The sequence below is a fragment of the Lampetra fluviatilis genome, chromosome 49, assembly GCF_964198595.1.
Source record: "Lampetra fluviatilis chromosome 49, kcLamFluv1.1, whole genome shotgun sequence".
Lineage (NCBI taxonomy): Eukaryota > Metazoa > Chordata > Hyperoartia > Petromyzontiformes > Petromyzontidae > Lampetra > Lampetra fluviatilis.
Window position 1 is genome coordinate 3,654,717 of NC_136323.1, and position 23,874 is coordinate 3,678,590.

General features: G+C 53.7%; 1 long non-coding RNA gene across 1 annotated transcript in view; it reads left to right on the forward strand.

Annotated features, from left to right (window-relative positions):
• Positions 1–23,874, forward strand: part of LOC144948380 (uncharacterized) — a 38,845-nt gene that overhangs the window by 13,202 nt on the left and 1,769 nt on the right. Inside the window, exons 2-3 of the long non-coding RNA XR_013640150.1 lie at positions 15,266–15,309; positions 22,264–22,313. This is a non-coding gene — a long non-coding RNA (uncharacterized LOC144948380). The remainder of the gene's footprint in view (positions 1–15,265; positions 15,310–22,263; positions 22,314–23,874) is intronic.

Sequence of the window (23,874 nt, forward strand, 5' to 3'; positions counted from 1 at the left end):
TTACCTACGTGACTTTACCGAAAAAACTATGAGTATGTATCCTTGCAGTCACGACATCTCCGTAGACTGTCAGGTGATCAAAATCTCGCGTCATTCATCTCGCCCTGAACGCCGGTTCCTTGGGGATTGTCAAAAAAATTCGACTCAAGACTGTCAATTTTTAATAGCTAGACTGCACGCTAGACCCACACTCTCATGGCTTGCTCTAGACTCCAATCTTCGTAGATATAGATGATCATGATTTAAAGCTTTCGTGACTGCAGGGATTCATATTCTTGGTTCTTTCGGTAAAGTCACGTAGAAGGGAAATAATAAAATAATATAGATATAAAACAATAAAAATTCTCACGACGTTTCGACTGCAACACAAGCAATCATCATCAGTTGTGAAATCCACTTCAACACAAGCAATCATCATCAGGTGTGAAATCCACACCTGATGATGATTGCTTGTGTTGCAGTCGAAACGTCGTGAGAATTTTTATTGTTTTACATTATTTGTATTATTTTATTATTTCCCTTCTACGTGACTTTACCGAAAGAACCAAGAATATAGATGATCATCTCGGGCTAACGTCTCTAACTCTAGACTCTGCAGCAGGCTGCTCTTAGGTAAGTCTGGACCAGCAGTTAACGAGCACAAGGGATAACGATGATGGTGGTGATGATGATAACGATGTTATGGTGGTGGTGGTGATGATGATAACGATGTTATGGTGGTGGTGGTGATGATGATAACGATGTTATGGTGGTGGTGGTGATGATGATAACGATGTTATGGTGGTGGTGGTGGTGATGACATGATCCTGATGACGGTGCTATTACACTAATATGACGTTGATATTGGTGGGGATGATGTTATGATGATGATGGTCGTGTTGGTAATGGCTGTGATGTTATGATGGCGATGATGGTGAAGATGATGGCGATGATGGCGGTGGTGATCGTTGTTACCGTCATCTTTGCTGATGACGGATCACGTGACATCACCGGGCAGGCGCGCGCCCAATTAATTAATTAATAACCAATCAATTAGCAAAATCAATTAAACACAACTTAATAATTGGGAAAGGGGGGGGGGGTGAAAAGAAGGAGTGTGGGGGGCGGGGTGTGGGGGGCGGGGTGTGGGGGGGAATAATTGGCCCCCCACATTGGCGTGCGTGGCGGGACATGTGACCTCATTAATTACCTGAGATCCGAGCGTTAATCAGCGCCCACGCCGTGGGGGGTGGGGACGATGGGGGGGGGGGGAGGGGGGTCATCACCCCTTCCCCCTCCCCTCTCACCTTCCCAACTCAGTGGGAAGAATTGAGGGAAGGGTTGGGACTTGTGCCCAGACCCAACACCCCCCCCACACCTCACACCGCCCCCCCCCTCCTCCTCTTTCACAGTGGATAGGTGTGTACAGGTGCACCTAGCCTGGCACGAGTGCGATGGTGAAGGAACAAGACACTTAGTGCCGAGTGGCGGCTGCTGCTGCTGCTGCTGCTGTTGTTGTTTGTGTAATGTTGGCCACCCACCCCCTCGTGTGCTGTGCGCGGCCATCATAGGTGCTACTCGCTAACAGCACTTGCCCCAGCAGTCTGTTGAAGAGAGTGGTGGCACAGTGGTTAGCGCGCTGTGCTACGACCCCATTGACCCCGAGTTCGACTCCCGCACGTAGCCAGCCATCGGTGGCGAATGTTTGAACCGGTCCCAGGCCCCTGCCATGGTCAGGGGTCGGCCACCAAAATCACAAGGAGGGTAACAAATACATTTACACCATTGGAACCTCATTTGCCAGTAAAAAATAACAACAGAAGTTTTGTTGCCAGATAGAAGGGTAAAAAACCAATTATCATATTGCCAGAGAGTAAATGCTTACCCCGAGCTCTCATACTCTGATGGTGCATTGTCTTTGAGTTGTGCGCCTTTTGGCGTCATCTGGTCCAACACCATGTGAGACTAGGCTCTAAGGAAAGCTGTCTCGGGTGTGGACCAGTCAACTTCAAGGACAGTGCATATCATTATCAGAGTTATGTTTTTTGTTTGCATTATGGCTGCAGGTGTAGTAAGTATTCAGGAGGCTTGACGACGGGGTCGGAGGCACACTTATTTATTAACACCAACTTGTGCACAGTAACGGGTACACACAGTACTTAAGGGGTTATCGTCCCCTTCACTCGGCTAACAGGGAGACACAACATCTAACCCCGCTAACCTACGCCCAAGTCCTCCACTACGGAGCTAGGGGAGGCTACCTATCCCAGCCCTGGTCAAGCTGGGATCCCGGCACCCTGAGTCTCCAGACCGGCTCTTATAAGAACGTCAGTCTGGGCTCTCGGGGCCACGCCACCGGCTTGCCCTGGTCGGCCCTGACAAGGACAGCGAGCCAGGGGAGCTCCGGGGCCTATTCTAGCTGGTCTTCAGTCTTCGCTGGTTTAAGCTGATACTCGACCTCGAGCCCTCCGGCTCACCACCTTTTATAGTACTCGGCCCCCCGGGAGGGGCCCGTGGGGGATGCAGGTGCGGACGTCGGTGTGAGCACCTCCTCTGTGTACGGCTCTAACCACGCCCCTTGTGTTTGTTAGCCATCCGTGCCCATGCACAATTACACCTCTACACAGGTATTGTTGTCTATGCAAACATGACTCCTTGTAAAAAAAGGTGTCAGTTGTGTTGCCAGATAGAAGGGTAAAAAAACAATTATCATATTTTTTACTGGCAAATGAGGTTCCAATGGTGTAAATGCTTGCCCCGAGCTCTCATACTCTGATGGTGCATTGTCTTTGAGTTGTGCGCCTTTTGGCGTCATCTGGTCCAACCCATGTGAGACTAGGCTCTAAGGAAAGCTGTCTCGGGTGTGGACCAATCAACTTCAAGGACAGTGCATACATTATCAGAGTTATGTTTTTTGTTTGCATTATGGCTGCAGGTATTGTGGTCTATGCAAACATGACTCCTTGTAAAAAAAAGGTGTCAGTTTTGTTGCCAGATAGAAGGGTAAAAAACCAATTATAACAAATAAATGTTCTTCTTGGTTCTTTCGGTAAAGTCACGTAGAATGGAAACAATAAAAATAATAAAATAAAACATAATAAAATAATTCAGACGCTGTCTCCCCGACAGACCTGGTCTTCACCTGATGACGGCTGCTTGCGTTGTGGCCGAAACGTCGTGAGAATTATTTTATTATGTTTTATTTTATTAAATTTATATTATTTCCCCTCTATGTGACTTTACCGAAAGAACCAAGAAGATGAATCTCTGCAGTCACGAAAGCTTTAAATCGAGAATCAAATAAATGTTGTTCGAATTCGGTAAACGAAAAACCCCTCAGTATTGCAAGAGCCGCATTGCACACGGTGAATAAGAGACCGCGGCGGTCCTGAATAAATAACGAAGCAGCAGTTCCCTGAAAGGGCGGCACGCCTCTACGGAGCCGCAGGTCGACACCGGGGAGACAAAGGCGGCCAGGCCGTGGTGCTGGCCACAACCCTCTTGTGCGCCGTGCCCGGCCTTCGTAGGTGCCGCTCGCTAACGGCACTTGCCCCAACAGTCTGTGAAGGCTATAAGAGTGGTCTTTGTCTTTTGTGTCACTGGGACTCGATTCGGATACCAGAGTCTGAGGCTTTAGAGTCGGGAGCGGTGGCTCTTCTTCATCTGGGCGTGCGAGATGACCTTTCTGGGGGTGCGAGACACGGCCAGATTTCTTTAGAGGGTAAATCATCGACAAACAGAATAATCACAGGCACTTATCTGTGTCTTTGTCTTGGTGTGTATGAGTCATCTCAAGTTCAGACAACCTTTGACCGCTGGGGTCTGCCCTGTGACCTGCCAGCAGCGAGCCACCCACACTTAATGTGATGGTCTCCAAGTGCACCTAGCCTGGCACGGGCGCTGTGGTGACATCACCGACCACTTTGCGGCTGTTGTTGTTGTGTGCGTTATATACGTGTGTGTAGAGGTGTGTATACTACTACGTGTGTATGTGTGTACAAGTGTGTTTGGTGTGTACATGTGTTTGAATGTGTGTATACACACTTCAATAGCACACCGGTTAGCGCGCGCTGCGCTCTGAACCCGTTGACCCGAGTTCTGTTCCCGATCACGCCCAACACCAGTGACGATTATCTGAGCTTGTTCTGGGCCTCCCCTAGGTCGACTCGGCCTCAATTGAGTACCTGCTGCAATGTGTAAACATCACCACTTGGGAGACAAAGGCGGCCGGGCGTGGTGTTGGCCACCCACCCCCTCGTGTGCCGTGCCATGCTGGAGTTCATAGGTGCTCGCTAACAGCACTTGCCCCAACAGTCATTCGAGGCTTTACGGGGGGACCTTTGCCTTTGTGTACACGTGTGTCTACATGTGCGCATCGTGGATCGTGCGTGTACACGCGTGAACACATGTACTCACACGCGTGTGCTTACACTTGTATACTTACACGTGTGCGTACGTGCATGTGTGTTCTCGCTGTTCTTACAGAGCTATGCATAAGTAAAAGGATCGGTCTAATTAATTAATCATTCGTCGAAAATTATTTAACATTTAATGAATGAAACAATGTCCTTACACGCGTAGGGCCTGTTCAACACAGCGAGGGGAGAACACGGGGGGAGAGAGAGAGAGTGTGGGAGAGAGATGGATTGACACGGAGAGAGAGTGGAGGAAGACGGAGGGTAATTGCGTGGAAAGTAGGAGATACGAGGAAGAGAGGAGACGGGAGAGGAAGAGGGGGAAGAGATGGGGAAAGAGGAGCATAGGAGAGGGGAGAGCGCAAGGAGAGAGACAGAGGGGAGAGAGAAATGGATGTGAACATGGAGGGAGTGGAGGAAGAGAGAGGCTAAAGATAGGGGAATGATAATACTGGTACGAACCTCCTGGTTACACCAGCCCACAGGGGATTATTGTGTCCGTCCATCCGTCGTGCAGGGAGGGGCTGGGAGGGGAGGGTGGGGAGGGGCTGGGTGGGGAGGGTGGGGAGGGGCTAGGTGGGGAGGGTGGGGAGGGGCTGGGTGGGAGGCGTGGGGCTGGGTGGGGAGGGGCTGGTCACCCCGTGGTGCCCTAATAAAACTCAACGTTTAACCTACTCACGCCGGCTTGTGCCCGCCCTCACAGTCGGGCATATTTGCGGAATACACCACGCCGCCGTTGACCCTGGCCATTGACCGAGCAACCCAACGTTCCTACCAGCTCCCTCCGCAGGAATGTGTTAGGAAGGTTGGAGAGAGAAGCGCAAGAGAGAAATATGCAGAGAAAGAGGTGGATAGAAGGAAGAGCTAACAGAGATATGAGGGAGGAGAGAGAGAGAGATGGGAGAGGTAGGAGAGGTAGGAGATAGAGGGGAGAGATTGAGAGCAAGAGAGGCGTAGGGAGAGACAGATGGGAGATATTGAAGGGAGAGGTGGAGAGAGAAGGGATATGGGTGGATGGGATGTGATTTGAAGAAAGAGGGGAATGTGTGAGGCTCAGGACTGTGGCTCATGCAGCTGCTGTGGCTGCATCGAGTACCCAGCCCAGACCTCCCCAGAGACCCTTGCCTTGATGTCGGCGGTGTAACGGCGAGCTGAGAGCAGGCCCACTCCCACCGTCAATATCAGTGTTCTTGACTCGTTTTCAGAGGGCGGACACATTCGCCGATAAGACATCATCAGTGCGAGGGCCGCCACGCATTTGAAACCATTGGGGATTAGACAACAGCAGAATGGGGGGGGGTGTTTTCACTTGTTGTGTATTGTCGGGGCCTGCACGTCAGGGGCCGCACTAAAGGCCACCAGTGGCCGCACTAAAGGCCACCAGTGGCCGCACTAAAGGCCACCAGGGGCCGCACTAAAGGCCACCAGGGGTCGCACTAAAGGCCACCAGGGGCCGCACTAAAGGCCACCAGGGGTCGCACTAAAGGCCACCAGGGGTCGCACTAAAGGCCACCAGTGGCCGCACTAAAGGCCACCAGTGGCCGCACTAAAGGCCACCAGGGGCCGCACTAAAGGCCACCAGGGGTCGCACTAAAGGCCACCAGGGGCCGCACTAAAGGCCACCAGTGGCCACACTAAAGGCCACCAGGGGCCGCACTAAAGGCCACCAGTGGCTGCACTAAAGGCCACCAGGGGCCGCACTAAAGGCCACCAGGGGCCGCACTAAAGGCCATCAGGGGCCGCTGGTTGCCCGCGGGCTTTGCAACGAAGAACAATGGTCTACAAGGTCACACGTCCATGATTGAGGAGGTTTGGAGAGCCGAGCGGCGCTGCGAGCATGGGTGGCGGTCGTGGGTTGCCGAGGAGGTGGTAACAGCCTCAGCAGCACGAATTCCGCTATTATTCCATCGGGAAAGGAACCTGCAGTGCCACACTCATAACCATCCGTAAGGAAATAAGTAATATTTAAAAATACTTTTTTAAAACCACGCTTTAATGAAATGTACCGTACTCGTAATGGCAAAACTCGACGACTCCAGGAAGTGTCCTCAAAGCTTGCCATAACGTAAGGGGCCGTGGTGATTTACAGCCAACGTCAGTTGAGCGTGGACAATTAGACCCAAGGCGAAACATAACATGTAAAAAAGAATGTTTAAAAATACTTTTGTTCTTTTTTTGGATAGAATATAGTATTGTCATCAGTATGACATAAGTATACCAAGTTTGCAGTCGATACCACATTGGGAAGTGGGTTCAAATTGAGTTACAAGATTTGAGGATACGACAACAACAACAACAGAGTGCGTTTAAAAGAGCGGTGATCCAATCTCTTGACCCGCACGTCTAATGAGTATTTTTTTCCCCCGTGATATCCTGGGGGGAGCGGAATCCCATGAGCTCAGGTAACAACGTCACGGTGCCAAGGGTGGGGTTGACCTCGCTAGGGCTGCAGAGCCTTAAATATTGGAGGAAGTAGCGCACCCTCTGTGAGTGGCTGGCTGGATGTGCCTTTAGGAATAGCGCCGGGCAAACTGTTGAGCGGAGGGGGGGCGGCGGTGATTGCGTGCAGGGTGCCCTACATTGCAATGTACGTATCAACTAAACTATTTTTCTTCTTGGTTCTTTCGGTAAAGTCACGTAGAAGGGAAATAATAAAATAATAAAAATAAAAGATAATCAAATAATTTTTTTTATGTTTTATTTTTTTTATTTTATTATTTCCCTTCTACGTGACTTTACCGAAAGAACCAAGAAGATGAATCCCTGCAGTCACGAAAGCTTTAAATCGAAAATTACATTTTTTTGTTATTTTACCAGGCAAGGCCCACCGAGCTGCATAGCTCAATGAAGTGGGCTTATTATCATCACGTGGGAATGTTGCGCAGCCACATACTCTAAAACGCGTAGAGATGTCGATTCTAAATCTAAATGTGGAGGGAAAAACCGGAGGACACGGAGTAAAAATCCACGCGACCACCACGAGGTAGTTAACATCTCCTAGCCACCGTGATGATGATGATGAGAGAGAGACACGCAAACTCCAAATATACAGCAGGCGTTGTCAGGGTCGGGATCGAACCCACGACCTCCTGCATACCAGTCGAGGTAGTCAGCATATCATAGCCACCGTGATGATGATGATGAGAGAGAGACACGCAAACTCCAAATATACAGCAGCAGCAGGCGTCAGGGTCGGGATCGAACCCACGGCGACCTCCTGCACACCGGGCGAGGTAGTTAACATCTCCTAGCCACCGTGATGATGATGATGAGAGAGAGACACGCAAACTCCAAATATACAGCAGCAGGCGTCAGGGTCGGGATCGAACCCACGGCGACCTCCTGCACACCGGGCGAGGTAGTTAACATCTCGCCACCGTGATGATGATGATGATGATGAGAGAAGACACACAAACTCCAAATATACAGCAGCAGGCGTCAGTGCGGCATCGAACCCACGGCGACCTCCTGCACACCGGGCGAGGTAGTTAACATCTCCTGGCCACCGCGGCGCCCCTGTGTGTACGTTGAACTTTTTCCGCACCGTACGGAGCCCACCGCGCCGATCGTTACCGCGCTGCGTGAACCGCTCGACGCGGCGCGGAAGGCCGAACGATTCCGATCCGCTGTAGGACCACAGAACTTGGGGCAACCGCTGGTTTCCCTGGCTGCCTTTCCAGGCGCTCCTCTGCGATTTTTTTTTTCTCCCCACCGTCTCGTGGGGGGAGAGGGTGGGGGAGAAAACTGCACAAATTCCACGGCGGCATTTTGGTCCGCAATTAGAAATGAAACGACTGAGTTTCGATTTAAAGCTTTCGTGACTGCAGGGATTCATCTTCTTGGTTCTTTCGGTAAAGTCACGTAGAAGGGAAGTAATAAAATAATAAAAATAAAACACAATAAAATAATTCGCCTTGACAAAGGCGCCCAGCTTATATACATGCTCCAAGCTCGTGTGCTGTTTCATTCAGACTCTGTCGCCTCGACGGACCTGGTTTTCACCTGAGGACGGCTGCTTGCGTTGTGGCCGAAACGTCGTGAGAATTATTTTATTGTGTTTTATTTTTATTATTTTATTACTTCCCTTCTACGTGACTTTACCGAAAGAACCAAGAAGATGAAAACGACTGAGCTTTGCGTACCCTGTGCCTGTACACAAATAGCGCGGCGTTATAAATTGTCGTCATCACGACTGCCCGCTTGGACACTGGGGTTTGGAAAGATGGGTCCGCTGTGCTGCTTATGTGGCTGATGGCATGGAGACGTTTCCATAGCTGGGTCAGTGTGCGTGCTTAGGACCGCAACCGGTTTGGCATCGGAGGTCTCGCTCCAGAATCAGTCGAGCGGCATTGTCTTTTCATCTGCCGCGTCGGTGACGTGACAGCTTGCAAACTAATTCTAGATTTGAAGCTTTCGTGACTGCAAGGATTCATGTTCTTAGGTTTTTTTCGGTAAAGTCGCGTAGGTAAAAAATTAAAATTAATAAAAGTAAAATAAAAGTAAAATAAAAATCACGACGTTTCGGAGGCAACACAAGCCTCCGTCTTCAGGTGGAACCGTCACAGCACGATAGCTGTATCAAGTAAATGAGAAATTCCAATTTTATTTTACTTTTATTAATTTTAATTTAAAATTTTTACCTACGTGACTTTACCGAAAAAACCTCAGAATAAGTATGCAAACTACCTTGGCCTGTCGCTCCACACGACGCTCCGGGGCCAGAGTCACGCGAAACGTGGGACCCCCTTTAAAGGAGCATCTGCGCCGGTTAGAAATATTCTGGCCGGCCTGCCGATACAATCCATCCTGCGTTTAACCAGGTTGGATCACAGTGTGAGGAGCTCACAAATCCTTGAAACGTCTGGACACGGTCCCAAACATTGAGCTCCTCTGGCAGGCGAGGCTGCGTTGGCTGGGTCACGTAGCCCGCATGCCCAGCCACCGCATGCTGCCCCAAGCAGCTTCTGTTTGGAAGGATAGAGGGGGCTAAACGGGTGCAGCACGGGCTGGAGAAGGGGGGGGGTCAAGAGCGATGTGTATTTGTGCATCTCTTTGTGGAAGTGTGCGTATCGATTTCTGTGTGTACGTGTATATATGGACGTGTATATTTGTGGGGAACGGTGGCGCAGCGGTTAGCGCTACGCCGCGCCACGAATCTTACGACCCGATTCTAGATTTGAAGCTTTCGTGACTGCAAGGATTCATACTCTATGTTTTTTTCGGTAAAGTCACGTGGGTTAAAAGAAAGCAAATTAATTCAAATTAAATCACGACGTTTCGGTGGCAACGCAAGCTTCCGACCCGAGTTTGGTTCCCGCTCACGGCCAACGCCGGTGACGATTATCTGAACCGGTCCTGGGCCTCCCTCAGGTAGACTCAGCCTCAAATGAGTACCCGGCGCGGCGTGTAAACATCGCCACTGGGGAGACAAAGGCGGTTCGGAGTGTTGCTGGCCACCCACCCCCTCTCGTGTTGCCGTGCCGGCCTTCTTTGGTGCTCGCTAACAGCACTTGCCCCGGCAGTCTGTTGGGGCTACACGGGGGATCTTTGTCTGCTAGTCTCTTGGAGTCTTGAGCTCGCCATCGTTGTTCCTCCTCATCCCTTATCTCTCTCTCTCTCTCCCGGGCTCTCTCTCTCACTCCCGCGCTCTCTCCCCCCGCTCTCTCCCGAATGGTACATGCACCCGCACATTCCAATTCTCACTTAGCCCGCTCCACAAAGAGGCGTTAAATTGCACCCAGCACGGTGCTCCAATGGGGTTACACACACAATAAACACATCTCCTGGCCCGTCATCATAGCCACTTCACACTCGCACACAACAAAGGCAAATACAAAGATCCCCCCTAAAGCCTTAACAGACTGTTGGGGCAAGTGCCGTTCGCGAGCAGCGCCTATCTACGAAGGCCGGCACTGCACACGAGCGGGCGGGTGGCCAACGCCACGCCTGGCCGCCTTTGTCTCCCCATTGGCGATGTGTACACGCAGCACCAGGTACTCATTTGAGGCTTAGTCGACCTAGGGGAGGCCCAGGACCGGTGCAGATAATCGTCACCGGCGTTGCCTGTGAGCGGGGAGCGAACTGCGGCCGCCCGGGTTCGTAGCGTAGCGCTAACCTGCTACACTTCTGTTCCCCACCACACACACACACGTACACACACACACGTACACACACGTACACACACGTACACACAGGTACACACACACACACGTACACACACACACACACGTACACACACGTACACACACACGTACACACACACACGTACACACACACACACACGTACACACACACGCGTACACACACACACGTACACACACACACACACACGTGCACACACACACACGTACACACACGTACACACACGTACACATCACACGTACACACACACGTACACACACACACGTACACACACACACACGTACACACACGTACACGCACACACACGTACACACACACACACGTACACACACACGTACACACACGTACACACACACACATACACACACGTACACACACGTACACACACACACGTACACACACACACGTACACACACACACGTACACACACACACACGTACACACACGTACACACACACGTACACATCACACGTACAGAGACACATGTCCCCTGTGTAGCCTACACAGGCCGTCGGGGCAAGTGCCGTTAGTGAAGCAAAGTGCTATGAAGGTCGGCACGTCACGCAGCTCCTCACCCGTCTGTTGTCGTCTTCCCCGTACTGCGCTGATGCTTATTGCACACCGCAGCAGGTGCTGATTTGAGGCTGAGTCGACCTACGGGATGTGCGGGGGAGTGGTGCAGATATTCGTCGCCGATGTTGGCCGTGAGCGGGAATTGAACTCGGGTTGCCGGAGTTTGTAGTGCAGTGCGCTAAGCACTGCGCCACCGTTCCCCCATGTAAATACAGTATGTGCACACACACATGAGCACATACAAAAAGAAAGATCCCCCGTGTAGCCTTAATAGACTGTTGGGGCAAGTGCTGTTAGCGAGCACCTATGAAGGCCGGCACGGCACACGAGGGGGTGAGTGGCCAACACCACGCCCGGCCGCCTTTGTCTCCCCAGTCGTGATGTTTACACACCACACCAGGTACTCATTTGAGGCTGAGTCGACCTAGGGGAGGCCCAGGACCGGTTCAGATAAACCTCACTGATGTTGGCCGTGAGTGGGAATCGAACCCGGGTCTCCAGGTTCAGGTTCGCAGCGCGCTAACCACTGCACTACCGATCCCCACTATTTATACACACATACACAACAACAACAACCGCCATTCGCCACTAAGTGGCGGTGACGTCACCACGACGCTTGTGCCAGGCCATGTGCACCTTGAGGCCACGTGAAGTGTCGAACGCCCGCTGGCAGGAGGTCACGGGGCAGACCCAGGTGCCACGGGTCGACTGACCGAGATGACCGAGATGACTGGCTGATGCACCACCTGTGCCCCCTACTGTACCAACTTGCTGTGCTTTAGCCACCCGGCGCTCCGCTCGTTGTTGTGAGCGTTGCTCCTCCGCCCTCCGTTGTTGCTGGAGGGCGACTGCCTCCAACTACCCAGTAGCGTCCTTCACGAGCCTCCTCCACAGAGGCCGATCTTGACACCGCTGGTACCAGTCATCGGCAAGTCCACTCAGCTCCACATCCTCCTGTACCACATCACTCCATCTCTGCTCCAGCCCATGCCGCGCCCGTTTAGCCCCCTCGATCCGGCCGAACAAAAGCTGTTTAGGCATGCGGTGGCTGGACACATACACGCACACATGCACACACACACACACGAGCACATGTATACACACACATGCACACACACAGTCACCACTTCTCCTGGCCTGTCATATCCATTCACAGTCGCTTATACACATGCACGCAACACACGCACGCGTTTTTTTATTTACATGCATGTACTTGTACAGTGTGAAAGAGGTTCATTTAAGATTGTGCATGCGTGTGTGTATCTCTACACCCGTGTGTTTGTGTGTGTGCGTGGCGTGTCTGTACATGCATGTGCCTATGTACGTGCGTCTATCGATATTCGTGTGTCTATACGTGTTTGTGTGTGTGTCGAGTGTAGTGGTTAGCGCTACGCTACGAACCCGGCGACCCGAGTTCGATTCCCGCTCACAGCCATCACCAGTGACGATTATCTGAACCGGTCCTGGGCCTCCCCTAGGTCGACTCAGCCCCAAATGAGTACCTGGTGCGGTGTGTAAACATCGCCACTGGGGAGACAAAGGCGGCCGGGCGTGGTTGCTGGCCACCCACTCCCTCGTGTGCCGTGCCGGCCTTCATAGGTGCTCGCTAACAGCACTTTCCTCAACAGTCTGTTAAGGCTATCCGGGGGATCTTTGTCTTCGTCTTGTGTCTATATACGTGTGTGTGTACGTGTCTGCTGCCATCCTCTGAGTGAAGTGTTCACAGAGGTAATTGGCTAAGAAATTCGCTCTGCACCCGACAACACAGAGGGGGGGAGGGGAGGAGTGGGGGGGGGCTGCTCCCCCCCCAACACCCCCCCCCTCACTCCTCGTCAGGCACCATGGCTCTATAATCTCATTTTCGGCTTTAACTCGGTGAGGGAGCAGGGGGTGGGAGCAGGAGGGAGAACAGTGGGGATCAGGAGGATCTGTGTGTTAGTCTTGGTCTTGCTCGGTCTGCGTGAGTCTGTGGGTGTCTGTGTGAGTCTGGGTCTCTGGGTGAGTCTGTGGGTCTCTGTGCGAGTCTGTGGGTTTCTGTGTGAGTAGTCTATGGGTCTCTGTGAGTCTGTGGGTCTCTGTGTGAGTCTGTGGGGTCTCTGTGTGAGTCTGTGGGTCTGTGTGAGTCTGTGGATCTCTGCGTGAGTCTGTGGGTCTGTGTGAGTCTGTGGGTCTCTGCGTGAGTCTGTGGGTCTCTGTGAGTCTGTGGGTCTCTGTGTGGGTCTATAGGTATCTGTATGAGTCTGTGGGTCTCTGTGGGTCTCTGTGTGAGTCTGTGGGTCTCTATGTCAGTCTGGGTGTCTATGTGAGTCTGGGTCTCTGTGTGAGTCTGTGTGTGGGTCTCTATGTGAATCTATGGGTGTCTATGTGAGTCTGGGTCTCTGTTAATCTGTGGGTCTCTATGTGAGTCTGTAATACTCTGTGTGGGTCTATGGGTCTCTATGTTAGTTTACGATATGCTGTATGAATCTGTGGGTCTCATTGTGAGTGGGTGGGTCTCTATGTGAGCCTATGTGAGAGTCTGTAGGTGTCCGTGTGACTCTGTGGGTCTGTATGTTCGTGCATGTATTTTACGTGAGTTTGCGGGCCTCGTTGAGAGTCGATGGGTTGCGTCAAGGCGTTGGTGACTAGGTTGAGACCATCGACCCATTGAACTTTCTGCACCACAACAGTCCACTTCCTCTCCAGCTCGTGCCACTCGCCCACTCTTACATCGACTCACCCACCCACTTATCCACCCACCCACCCATCCCCCCACCCATCCACCCACCCACCCATCCACCCATCCACCCATCCATCCACCCACCCACTCATCCACCCACCCACCCACTCATCCACCCACTCATCCACCCACCCATCCACCCACTCATCCACCCACCCACCCATCCACCCACCCACTCGCCTATCAGTCCATCTCTTCTCCAGCCCGTGCTGCCCCGTTTCGTCCCCTCCATCCGGCCCAACAGAAGCTGCTTGGGCAGCATGCGGTGGCTGGGCATGCGGGCTACGTGACCCAGCCAACGCAGCCTCGCCCGCCGGAGGAGCTCACCGATTTGGGACTGTGTGCAGATCTTTCAAGGATCTGTGAGCTCCTCACACAACCCAGCCTGGTTATACCCAGGATGGATCGTATTGGCAGGCCCAGCCTGAATGTTTCTAACCGGCGCAGATGTTCCTCTTGAGGAGAAGGAAGGGCATGACTGTGGCCGAGAAGACCCCGAGCTCCATGTGGAGCGACAGGCCAGGTAGCTTATTGTGTAACAAAGACAAAGATGCCCCGTAGAGCATTTTGCAGACCGTTTGGGGCAAGTGCTGTTCGCGAGCACCTGTAGAGGCTCGTCATGAGGGAGGTTGGTATGGCCAGCTCCCCATGCCCGGCCGCCTTTGTGTCCCTCAGTGCCGGGTACTTATTTCAGGCCGAGTCGACCTGCACGTTGCACACAGACGCAGGCACACCTCTCGTTAGGATAGCTGTGTCGCCGTGGGGGGTTCTGGGGAGGGGCTGAGGGGCGGGGGGGTTCAGTGGGAGCCCAAATGAGGCTAAAAATAGACGTGTCACGTGACTCGCAGCACCGTCTCGTGCTGGGGGGCGGGGCTGAAGGGAGATGTTGGGGGGGACGGAGGGGAGGGGCTAAGGTAGGTGTGGGTACTTGTGGGGTGTGTACAGTGTGGAGAGTGGTGGTGCAGCGGTTAGCGCACTGCGCTACGAACCTGCCGACCCGAGTTTGATTCCCGCTCACGGCCATCACGAGTGACGATTATCTGAACCGGTCCCTGGGCCTCCCCTAGGTCGACTCGGCCTCAAATGAGTACCTGGTGCGGTGTGTAAACATCGCCACTGGGGGAGACAAAGGCGGCCGGGCGTGGTGTTGGCCACCCGACCCTCTCGCGTGCCGTGTCGGCCTTCATGGGTGCTACTTCCCCCGAACAGCCTGTGGGACTTCATGGGGGAGCTTTGTCTGTGTGCGCGCGCGTCGACGTGCAATTGTACCTGTGCGGGTGCTACGGAGGGACAACAGCGGTGTTCAACCTTGAGCCCAGCCTTTGCTGTGTGCAGCAGCAGCAGCAGCAGCACTAACCGTGGTGTCTGTGTGTGTGTGTGTGCGTGCGATTGCTGTGCGTGTTGTGCGTCTTTGGTCTTTGGTTGTTTGTCTGTGCAGACCCAGAGGTGATTAGGACATATCCACAAGATTACCCTGACCAGGTGAGGCATCGTCAACAACATCAACATCATCGCTCATCCATCGTCATGATCATCGGCAGTTCTTCATCATCATCGTCCTACAATACAACGTGGATTGATTTATGTTCTCAATACGACTGTATCCCCTGGAAGTCATTATTAGGTCCTTGTGGGTCTCTGTGGGTCTCTGTGTGAGTCTGTGGGTCTGTGTGAGTCTGTGGGTCTCTGTATGAGTATGTGGGTCTCTGTTTGAGTCTGTGGGTCTCTGTGTGAGTCTGTGGGTCTCTGTGTGAGTCTGTGGGTCTCTGTGTGAGTCTGGGGGTCTCTGCGTGAGTCTGTGGGTCTCTGTGTGAGTCTGTGGGTCTCTGTGTGAGTCTGTGGGTCTCTGTGTGAGTCATATTAGGTCAGGACCACTGAGCCACGTAGCTCTTTTTCAGATGGAACCTGGCCACAAGTGATAGCCCAACGAAGTGGCTTATCGAGTGGAAATTTATAGCAGCAGCCAAATCCTCTAAACGCGTGATGTGGATTCTAAATGTGAAAGGGAAAAACCGGAGGACCCAGAGGAAAAATCCACGCGACCATGGGGAGAGAGAGAGAGAGACACGCAAACTCCAAATATACAGCAGCAGGCGTCAGGGTTGTGATCGAACCCACGACCTCCTGTAGACCAGGTGAGGTAGTCAACATCTCTTAGCCACCGTGATGATGATGAGAGAGATAGAGACACGCAAACTCCAAATATACAGCAGCAGGCGTGAGGGTTGGGATCTAACCCACGACCTCCTGTATACCAGGCGAGGTAGTTAACATCTCCTAGCCACCGTGATGATGATGAGAGAGACACACAAACTCCAAATATACAGCAGGCGTCAAGGTCGGCATCAAACCCACGACCTCCTGTATACCAGGCGAGGTAGTTAACATCTCCTAGCCACCGTGGCTCTCTCTCTCAGCGCTTTGCGTTCCCTCTCCCCCGTGTCACTCTCCCCCCCCCCCCCCCTCCAGTCACAGGTGCCCCCCCCCCCCACAATTTAAACCTAGCCAGCGGCCACGGAAATCTGTCAATCGATTAAATGTTTTAATAATTGATAAATTAGCTGCCCACTTTTCACGTCCGCACAAAGACAAACTCTTGACGACCAATGCGGTTCACGGGCCAAGCATCGGAGCGTAGCAGCACCCTCCTGCACAGTAGCGTCCTGAGACTCGGTGAGGCTACCCCAGGTGACTAATTGGCGGCATCAGCATCCTCAATTTATCATCGCCGCCTGTATTTTCCACGAGCACCATCATCATCGTCATCACCATCGTCATCACCATCGTCATCACCATCGTCATCGCCATCGTCACCACCATCGTCATCACCATCGTCATCACCATCGTCACCACCATCGTCATCGCCATCGTCATCGCCATCGTCATCGCCATCGTCATCACCATCGTCATCACCATCGTCATCACCATCGTCACCACCATCGTCATCACCATCGTCACCACCATCGTCATCACCATCGTCACCACCATCGTCATCACCATCGTCATCACCATCGTCATCACCATCGTCATCACCATTGTCATCATCATCGTCATCACCATCGTCATCACCATTGTCATCATCATCGTCATCACCATTGTCATCATCATCGTCATCACCATCGTCATCACCATCGTCACCACCATCGTCATCGCCATCGTCATCACCATCGTCATCACCATCGTCATCACCATCGTCACCACCATCGTCATCACCATCGTCACCACCATCGTCATCACCATCGTCATCACCATCGTCATCACCATCGTCATCACCATCGTCATCACCATCGTCATCACCATCGTCATCACCATTGTCATCACCATTGTCATCATCATCGTCATCACCATCGTCATCACCATTGTCATCATCATCGTCATCACCATTGTCATCATCATCGTCATCACCATCGTCATCACCATCGTCATCACCATCGTCATCACCATCGTCATCACCATCGTCATCACCATCGTCATCACCATCGTCATCACCATTGTCATCATCATCGTCATCACCATTGCCATCATCATCGTCATCACCATCGTCATCACCATCGTCATCACCATCGTCATCACCATCGTCATCACCATCGTCATCATCATCAAAAGACTGCTTGTTTATTTTAACATGGATATGGCAGGAGGATATTCCTGAATTAACGACAGCGTTGAGACTTTGCTGAGGCTTGCCTGGCTAAAGAGAGGGTAGTCATCATCATCATCGCTTGCTCATTATTTAAACGGGAATTGGATTTCTCGTGTAAATTGATTACATCATCATCGTCATCATCACAACCGCCATCACCATCGTTCCATTTTGTCACCGTTGTGTAAGCCTCGTTAAGCGCCTTGAGTGAATGTGCTCCGATATATAAATTAAGATTAGGTATAAAAACAGATCCTGTTTGCCCGACAGAGCCTTATTGAGACTCGACGAGGCTTTGTAAAAATCATTAATCGTAACGACCACCACCGCCACCAACGTCATCGCGATCGTCATCGTCGCCACAATCCGAACATTTATCTCCTTTTGTTTCAAACGGGACTGGCCAAGTGCACTGTGGCAGGACCCTCCCGTGCAAATTGAGTCTTGAGACTCGGCGAGGCTGCCACGCTGGGTAAATCACGTTACTGAGTGGACTACACAATTATCATCTTTTGGGGTGGGTGCGGTCCTGGGCGTAAGGTTGGGGGGGTCGGGGGGGTGGGGGCGAGCGGGCTATTTATCCAGCGAGCGTGTCACCAATTATTGTGCGTAGAGCTCCCGCGGCAGCAGCAGGCAAGCACGGGGGTTAGGGTTCAACTCCCTCCCAGGAGACCCGACGCTCCCGCCACCACCACCACCACCACCACACCCATGCCTCCACCACAACTCCATTGCCACCATCATGCTACCACCACCACCACAACAGCACCACCATCATCACTACCACGAAACCACCGTAACACCACCACAGCCACCACCACCACCAAACCACTATACCACCACCGTCACCACCAAACCACTATACCACCACCGTCGCCACCACCACAGCCACCACCACAGCCACCCTGCCACCACCACCACCAAACCACTATAACACCACCGTCGCCACCACCACCACAGCCACCGTCACCACCAAACCACTATACCACCACCGTCACCACTAAACCACTATACCACCACCGTCACCACCAAACCACTATAACACCACCGTCGCCACCACCACAGCCACCCCGCCACCACCACCACCACCACCAAACCACTATAACACCACCACCACCAGACCACTATAACACCACTGCCACCACTGCATGGCGTGGCGCCGGCCTTCATAGGTGCTCGCTCACAGCACTTGCCCCAACAGCCTGCTGCAGGCTCCGCAAGGGATCTTTATACATGCACACCGCGCTGCAAACTCGCTCACGGCAACACCGGAGACACACATCAGGTCCACTCGGCCTGCCAACAGCACTTGCCCCACCAGAACAGCTTGTGTAGACTTCACAGGGCATCTTTGTTATTGTCTTTGATTTTGGGGGGTGGGTGGAGGAGGGTTGGCGGGGAGAGACCGCGGTGGATATGCGGGGAGTTGTGGCTGGTGAGGGTTCAACGGGGGAGGGGTGGGGGAAGGGGGGGGGGGAGCAGGGGATTTGGATCAAGGCTTTAACTGGGGGTAGCCCTCTGAGCCCCAAGGGGGATCAGTGCTACCGCTCCACGTCTGTGCTCCGAGGGGACTCTGGAAGGGTTCGGAGTTGCTGCTGTTGGGGTTGGGTAGGTGGTGGAGCGGGTGGGGGGTTGGGGGGGGGGTGCGGGGTTTGGGGGGGGGGTCACGGACCCCCCACTGGCGTCTCGTGGCTTTTGTTTGAGAAGACGGAGAGAAGTGACAGATCAGGGGTGGTGCGAGTGAGCGTGAGATTGAGCGAGTGCATGGGTGTGCGAATGTGTGTGCGAGTGCGTGAGCGGGTGTGTAAACGTGTGTCTGTGAGCTAGTGAGTGTGCGAATGTGTGTATGTGTGAGTGTGTGAGCTGGTGAGTGTGTGAGTGTGTGTCTGTGACCGAGTGAGTGTGTGCATGTGTGAGTGTGAGATCGTAGAATCGGATACTTGCATAGTGTGTGGTTTGTGTGAGTGTGTGAGCTAGTGAGTGTGCGAATGTGTGTGTGTGTATGTGTGAGTGTGTGAGCTGGTGAGTGTGTGAGTGTGTGTCTGTGACCGAGTGAGCGTGTGAATGTGTGAGTGTGAGATCAAAGAATCGGACACTTGCATAGTGTGTGGTTTGTGTGAGTGCGAGTGAGTGTGTCACAAAGGCGTGGTCCTGCCCACCCACCTCCTCGTGCGCCGTGCCCGGCCATCGTAGGTGCTCGCTAACAGCACTTGCCCCAACAGTCTGTTGAAGCCTATACGGGTGGCGGGGGGGATCTTTGTCTTTGTTGTACGATGTTGTGTGCATGAGCGTGTGTGTACGTGTGTGTGTGTCGTGAATGACACGTTTAAATCATTTGTGCATTGCCAGACGACAGGCGGAGAGGCGTTCGCGTCATCTGCGCGTTATATGGGCGAGTGTGTAAAGGGTGTGTGCGTGAAACAGGAGCGTGTGTGCGTATGTGCGCTCGTGTTGGGGAGCGGTGGCGCAGCGGTTAGCGCGCTGCGCTACGAACCTGCCGAGTTCAATTCCCACTTCGCGGCCGACGACAACGGCGGCTGGTTTCTGAACTCCGTCCCGAGCCTCTGCTCGGTCGCCTCGGGCCAGAAGCGTGAGCGTGTGAGTTCGCGTGTGTGCGAGTGTGCGAGTGTGCGAGTGTGCGAGTGAGCGTGTTACACGTGCGAAGGTGTAAACGTCGGCACTGGGGAGACAAAGGCGGCCGGGTGTGGTGCTGGACAACCACCCTCTCGTGTGCCGTGCCGGCCGTCATGGGTGCTCGCCAACAGCACTTGCCCCGGCAGTCTGTTAGAGGCTACACGGGGGATCTTTGTCTTTTGCGAGTGCGCGTCCGAGTGCGAGTTATGAACCCGTGGCACCTGAGCGTGTCCCCGTGACCTGTCAGCGGGCCTTCGACACTTGACGTGGCCTCAAAGTGCACCTGGCCTGGCACGGGGGCGGCGTGGTCACCGCCAATTAGTGGCGAATGACGGCTGCTGTTGTTATGAACCCGCCACGTGACGGTATCTGTAGCCACGGCGATCGTGAACCTCGACACGGAGGTAGCTGAGAGACGCCCAGTCCAGGACTCAAACACGGAAACCTCAGAAAATGCCAGAATCGGAATCATGATACTTACGCTGGAGGAATCCGATCAGCTCTAAAGCGCTTTTTCAGCGTCTCTGACACGGCCATTATGAACCCGCTGAGCAGTCCCACAACACGCAGTCCCCCCCACCGCGATTAGTCGTCGGTGCCAGGCTAGGTTCACGGGATGGGGGGGGGGTAGCCCTAGCCTCCGGGTGTTGAGATTTGTTAAAAACTTGAGACCTTGGGGCCCGTGGGAGTTTAGCTCGAGGGGGGTGGGGGGGTGATGGTGGTGGGGGGCTGGCGGGGGGATGGGGGGAGGGGCCCGGGTATCAGAGTGGATTAAGGAGATGCCTTGGGGGGGAGGGGGGGAGGAGGGGGTGACGTGGGGGGGGGGGTGACGATTACAGCTCCCAGCTGCTAACTCCCCCAAGGAGGAGAGAGACGGGGAGAGGCAAGCAAGAGGAGAGGCAGAGAGAGAGAGAGGTAAGGAGAGAGGACGGGATAGGAGAGGAAAGGGAGAGGAAAGGGAGAGAAAAGGGAGAGGAAAGGGAGAGACAAGGAGAGAGGACGGGATAGGAGAGGGAGAGGGGAGGCAGAGAGAGAGAGGTAAGGAGAGAGGACGGGATAGGAGAGGAAAGGGAGAGGAAAGGGAGAGGAAAGGGAGAGACAAGGAGAGAGGACGGGATAGGAGAGGGAGAGGGGAGGCAGAGAGAGAGAGGTAAGGAGAGAGGACGGGATAGGAGAGGAAAGAGAGAGGAAAGGGAGAGGAAAGGGAGAGGAAAGGGAGAGACAAGGAGAGAACAAGGGAGAGACAAGGAGTCGTAAGGGCAGAGGAAAGGAAAACGCAACGGGAGATTAAGAGAGAGTAAAGGATGTTAGGGGAGAGGAGGGGAGAGGCAAGAGAGTGAGCAAGGGGAGAGGCAACGCGAGAGGGAAAGGAGAGGAAAGGAGTGGGGGGGGGGAGTAAAGGAGAGAGGGGAGTGTAAGGAGCGGGGAGAGGCGAGAGAGAGAGAGACAGGGGCATGGTCTGGGTTTTGCTGGGAGGAATGGAGCGGGAGGGAGCTGGAGGCAAGAGGGATGAGGAGGGGGGGGGGGAGGAGGGGGGAGGCTGAGAGACTTTCTGCCTCTTGGGACTCAATTAGGACGAGCCCGGGAGAGAGAGCGGGAGGAGAGGGAGGAGAGAGCGGGGGGAGAGGGAGGGGAGAGCGGGGGGAGAGCGAGGGGAGAGCGGGGGAGAAGGGGTGCGAGAGAAGTGGGGAGCAGGAGAGAGATCAATGACATTGAGGGAGTAGGGAGGGGAGATGGTGGGGAGGGGGGGCAGGGGAGCAGTGAGGTGGGAGCAGGGAGGTGGGATCTATGTTGTTGTTGCTGCTGCCTCAATACAGGATTCGTATTGCATAGGCGAGATGAGATGGGGTGTGGGTCTTTGTCTGACGGTGGTGGTGGCGGTGGTGGTGGTGATGATGTTGGTGATAGTGGTGATTGTCATGATGTTGGTCATGGTGGTGATGGCGGTGATGGCGGTGATGGCGGTGGTGGTGATGGTGTTGGTGATAGTGGTGATTGTCATGATGTTGGTCATGGTGGTGATGGTGGTGATGGTGGTGATGGTGGTGATGTTGGTGATGATGTTGGTGATGATGTTGGTGATAGTGGTGATTGTGGTGATTGTGATGATGTTGGTCATGGTGATGATGTTGGTGATGGTGGTGATGTGTGTGACGCAGGACGTCGTGAAAACGATTGCCAAGTTCTGCTTCCCATTCGATGTGGAAAGGTACGAATAACCCCGCTCACCACTAACCCTAACCGCTCACCACTAACCCTAACCACTAACCCTAACCGCTCACCACTAACCAAAAGCACTAAACCTAACCCCTAACACTAATCGGAGCCCGAAACCTAACACCCACATCTCTCCGTGTCTCCCCGCATCTCCCTGCGTCTCCCCGCGTCTCCCCGTATTTCCCCGCATCTCCCCGTATCTCCCCGTGTTTCCCCGTGTCTCCCCGTGTCTCCCCACATCTCCCCGCGTCTCCCCGTGTCTCCCCACGTCTTCCCGTGTCTCCCCATGTCTCCCCACGTCTCCCCGTGTCTCCCCACGTCTCCCCGTGTCTCCCCGCGTCTCCCCGCATCGTCTCCCCGCGTCTCCCCGTGTCTCCCCGTGTCTCCCCACGTCTCCCCGTGTCTCCCCGCGTCTCCCCACGTCTCCCCGTGTCTCCCCGTGTTTCCCCGTGTCTCCCCGTGTCTCCCCACATCTCCCCGCGTCTCCCCGTGTCTCCCCACGTCTCCCCGTGTCTCCCCGCGTCTCCCCGCGTCTCCCCGCATCGTCTCCCCGTGTTACCCCGCGTCTCCCCGTGTCTCCCCGTGTCTCCCCGCATCTCCCCGCATCGTCTCCCCGTGTCTCCCCGCATCGTCTCCCCGTGTTACCCCGCGTCACCCCGTGTTCCCTTCCACTGCCGGACAAATAAAACGCAGGATCTCATTTCCTATCGCTTCTCAACGACTTCCTGGGGTGATGACCCCGGCTTGTAACCCTGTCATGTGATGGCTCCTTCAAACACACCCTCCGCTAACACCAGCGTCACCAGCATCGCCAACATCCACATTGGTGTCTCCCAACATCACCAACATCACCGTCGGTATCTCAACATCACCAACATCATCAACATCACTGTCGGTATCGCCAACATCACCGTGTTGGTATCTCCCAACATCACCAACATCACTGTCGGTAACCCAACATCACCAACATCACCAACATCACCTTCGGTATCACCAACATCACTGTCGGTATCACCAACATCACCAACATCACTGTCGGTATCCCAACATCACCAACATCACCTTCGGTAACCCAACATCACCAACATCGCCGTCGGTATCACCAACATCACCAACATCACCAACATCACCGTCGTCATCGACCCACATCACCGTCGGTATCCCAACATCACCAACATCGCCAACATCACCTTCGGTATCACCAACATCACCGTCGATAACCCAACATCACCAACATCACCGTCGTCATCGACCCACATCACCGTCGGTATCCCAACATCACCAACATCACTGTCGGTATCACCAACATCACCAACATCACCAACATCACCGTCGGTAACCCAACATCACCAACATCACGTTCGTCATCGGCCCACATCACCGATCTTTCCAAGTCGCAAAGCTCCACCGCACGTCACTCAGCTGGGATCGTGGTCGCAGGGGCAGCGATCATCGGCCCTAGGTCACTAGCAGCATCGTCGCTCACTCCTTCACTCATTCACTCACTCATTCGTTAACTCATTCATTCGTTAACTCATTCACTCATTCACTCA